This window comes from Echinococcus granulosus (genome assembly GCF_000524195.1).
Source record: "Echinococcus granulosus chromosome Unknown EG_S00111, whole genome shotgun sequence".
Taxonomy (NCBI): Eukaryota; Metazoa; Platyhelminthes; class Cestoda; order Cyclophyllidea; family Taeniidae; genus Echinococcus; species Echinococcus granulosus.
Window position 1 is genome coordinate 231,912 of NW_020170491.1, and position 4,655 is coordinate 236,566.

Genomic DNA, 4,655 nt, shown 5'->3' on the forward strand with positions numbered 1-4,655 from the left:
AAGAAGGCAAAGAAGAGAGAGGTTGAGAGGAGAGACGCACATGATGTATGCCCTTCAAACGAATAAATGCAGGGTGCCGCCTTCCCTTATATGCGGTAGACCCGCTTCAAATGGCATTTCTATTGGTGCTCTAGTGGTAATCTAATCTCTATGCTTTCCAAGGCAACCGAAAAAGTTACGTATTTGAGCATGAGTTGGTAGGTAGCATTGCTAATAGAGGTAGATAATCTCAAGGAAGACAAGATGATTCTGGATGTCAGCTGTAAATATCGCAAAAAGGAATGTGACCTCTTTGAAGGCTTAAATCAGTAGGCTTTTATGACAACTGGGCAAAAGAAGTCGACAATCACCTAAACCGAGAATTCAAGTGGAAGCAGACCTCTAACTTAAGTTTACATTAGGCAAACTTCCTCACCAAACGTGACTGGATTAAAAAAGAACTACTTTTTGGAGTGGTTGTATTCGATCTCATCATTGCTTTTCGTAATAAAATTGACTATACTTTACAAGGAGATTCGTGGCAACAGGAACTAAAAATTTTCAAGGCTAGTACAGAGAAAGGTGTTTGAGATCAAGAGTGAGGGATCTTTCCCAACAGAAGGATGTTATTTAACGCTGCAGAGCGGGAGCCAGCTAGGACACTTAATACCTTAGTTGGGCTGTTGTTCAGAATCTACTCTACATCTCGAAACATTACCAAGGGCACCTTAACATTCGTCTACCGTATTGTCTGCAGGAAGGCAAACTGCGAAGGACTGATCTGATTTTGCGAGGTTTTTGTGTAACACGCTGTGCTGTCGGGTTTCTCAAACATGATGGGTGCATGAACTCTGCGTCTAACTAAGACGTTTATCCACCTTGCAAATTTGGTAGTAGGTGAACTGCGAAGAAATAGTTTGTCAGTTTCTGCAGATTTTATACATATTTTTCTCCCCTCCTCCGTCCTAACTTTTGGTCACAATGGACGAATTCCCTGACTAGTGCCCGTTCTTCTTGAGCGATGAAGATGTGCGCCAAAGTATTGCAGCGATCTGCAGAACAGGTCGCTGTGCTTACCTCAAACGTTACAGCAACTGAAAACAAATTCTAGGAAAGAGAAAGTAGAATCTGTTGTGCCCTTTGACGCTAAGTAAAACCGAAGGTTAAAATCTGTCATGGTCAAGCTATTTTGTAAACAAATACAGATTTGTCAACCATCTACCAAGATTTTAAAATACCAGGCTATGAATGTCTACTTGTGGTCAACTCCAATCCCTCGGCAATGTAGCCAAAAATATTCACTTTGCATGCTGTGCTGTCTGGCCAATTATCCGACAACCTTGCGTGCACACCTACTCCCAGGAGTCGAATCTGAAAATTTGAAAGATCCAAACTTTAAAACATTTGCTTGATACAATTGGTGATTTTCATCATTTCTACCCATAGATTGTGCTATTTTGTTCCTTGCATTTCTCGCACTCATGTTCGTCACCTAAGCTACAATAAATTAGCCTGACCTGATTTGTTTAGTTATAAAATTTTATTAGATTTTGCCATTATTATTCTGGCTGACGTTAAAGGGGATTCGTGATCTCTTGGGGGAAAACAGGGCTGAGAAGAGAGCACACGCCATATAATCTGGTTGATGTCTAAAAAGTAGGAAATAAAAGATTTACACCATCAGCGAAATTATCGTAAGGCTGTTACGTGTAGACGGTCACATGCTGCAATGATAGCCTATTTACTTGTTCATAACATAAGTACATTAAGTTGCAGAGAGATTAACTTAAAAGATTATGTGGCTTGTTGAGCATCAACTTCAATTTTATGTATTAAAATGAGCATTAAAGTTAAAATCAGGAGGAATACAGGCATTAAATGAAAAAAATTGAAAAGACAGGGTTATTTTAAAAGTTGGGTTATAAGAAGCACTTTTTTCGAAGAAATTATTCTCCTAAGAATAAAAACTGACCTAGTATTATAAATTTGGTTAGTGGTCGGTCTTATTATCAACTATTTTAATACTTGAATATAAATTGTTGTTCTATCACTTTTTCGCATGTTTATAACATCATACTTACTGGTTAATAGTAGGAGTTTTCCAAGGCTATTTATGATAGAGTTGGAAAATGGTGAATAATATTTTATTAAAAATTTAAAATGCATTCATTAGCTGTAATCCATTGTTTATTAAAGGATTTTTAGCAGTGACCTAATTTTATTGGACGGGGGTTGATATCCCAAAACTTGTTTGTGCCAAAAACTACCACTTCTAATAACACACCTCAGGTAAAGAAAACAAAAGATAGAATGAATGATTGAAGTAGACGATGGATCGAGCGCAAGGTTGGAAGAAGGATTCTCTACAAATTAATCTAGTTGTCATTGAAGTGTTTACTAATCCCTAGACCACATCAAACAAGAAGTGAAAAATTGAGCAGAAGGTCACTAGAAAAAAGACCCGCACAATTAAAGCGTTTAATTTTGTGGTTTGATCTAATAGATAGATCTCTGGGAACATATAATTCCCTTACCTTATCTACTTCTCTGCACCTTCATTAGTCAAGTAGTTCTGATTTTAGGTCACTGGGCTTGCAATTTCTCAAATTGTTGAGTTTGAATTGCGTCTATTGAAATGCGATTTTAGTGTACTACTTACAAGAGTGAATTATCTAGATACTGTGATCAGTTCCCCGTGTCTCTAGTTGGCCTTTCACCAAATCCATATGCTCATCATCCCCACAAAGATCGCGTCAAATTAAAAATAAAGACCCAGACATGCTCCCATCTCACCTACCTCCTCATATCTGATAGTTATTATTTGGCTGAGAGATGACTTTCTGACCCTAGAAAAAATTTTTGCAAGGTTATGGAAGTTACTGTTTGCAAATTTGAACTTTGCTTTTTTGAGCCCTCTTGAGGTGTTCTTACTTTGTACCCAGCATATCTTTTCCCCTATTGACCGGTATCGCATCATTTGAGAAGATACAAATAGGTAAGAGCTGGAAGCTCACGTTAGCAGCTTGAGGACGTGTATACCCAACAAGGGTCGGCTCTGCACACAGTACGCAGGATATGGTCACTGATTCGTGACCATGTGCAAATCTTCGTTGACTGGGAAGTAGGGAATAAAATAACTGGTAGTTTCGGGGTTATAAAGTGGATGTGCTATGTTCATTCAGATGCAGGGAGATTTGTAAGCCTATAACAATCACTTTGCTTGACTCATTTCGTTTTTATGCCTCACCACAGGTGTGCATTGCAAAAAATGACTACTCACTATAGGATAATGGTTCCATGCTAAAGCACGTTGCATTAGCTGATTGCGCTGACAAAGGTTAAAAACACGGTTGCCGATTTTGTGATTTGAGGGTTGTATGACCGAGAACCTGGATACTTTTAGGCCTTTAATTAGATAATGGAAAGATGAAGACACTGGGCGAAGCATTGAGCAAGCAGTTGGAGTACTGTTAGCGTGTACTTGGATGGTGGCTATGGAGCAGAGCCTGCCCGGGACAGAGTCCACTTCTGAGTTGCGTCTTGGTGTATTCGATTGCATGCATGGAAGTGAAACTTTTAGATAGCAGAGTGTCTCTTTTATCTAATGAATGCAAAAGCTACTCCCTGCTGCTTTACAACTGACACCAACTTTGCCCCTCAAATGCAGACATCCTCCCCATACCTAGCAAGTTCCCTTCTCAACGTCCAACTATCCTCCCACTTACCTACCTATCTAATAAACCGATTAAGTAGTTAACTGTAAAAAGCAATGCATCACCACTGAAGAAGTCTGTGCTTACCGATGAACAGTGACTGTGTCAAAAAAACATGTAATGCAAGTGATGTAAAGCCTGCTGTGAGCAGTGAGGCAATTCGTGGACATCCATTCGCACTGTGCAAATGGGCCCAACACAAGTGCGCTATCAGATGATAATGATTTTGTTCTTCTACCCTTCTTTCACTTGCTTTGCAATAAGGCATCGATCAAACTTATCATTGGGTATCGACAAACCATCCACTGCTCGCACTACCAATTATCCATTACCTCACTAACCACTACCCACCAGTCAGTCTTCTGTAATCACTAGTAGCTTCACACTTTCAGAGCACACACAATACTCAAAGTACAGAAGGACCCAGTCTTGTGCCTGCTTTGTGTGAGTGAGTGGGTAAATGCACACCAAGTTGTTTCTACTTTATAAGGCAGGAAACGCTGGGTCACGAAGCCGTGAAAGAAAATCATCTGGTTAAGAGACAACCGGGAGTAATCATCCAATAAGTAAAAACTCCTAAATGTCTTGCTTCCTAGTAAAACCACAACACAAAACACAGAACAACAACAAACCACTTTCTTCTTTCCACATGCCACAAATATGACACGGGGAGAGGACATGTAGAGACTAATAGGTATGATGGAGAGAGGAGGAGAGGAAGGGTTTTAGTGAGTCAGTAAGGTTCAAGGCAAAATTTGCCACTTCGTCATCACCCTTCTTGTCCACAGTTGCCCAAATCCTCTAATAAAGCTTCTCCATATCGTGATTGCAATCTTCCCTTGACATCATTATCTCCAGTATCGTTTTGAACATCACGTGACCACAGATGATATTTCACATTTCCGAACAGAGTAAGCAGTACGGCCTGTGCTGAGTGTATCGATGGACGTTGGGCAGACAGTA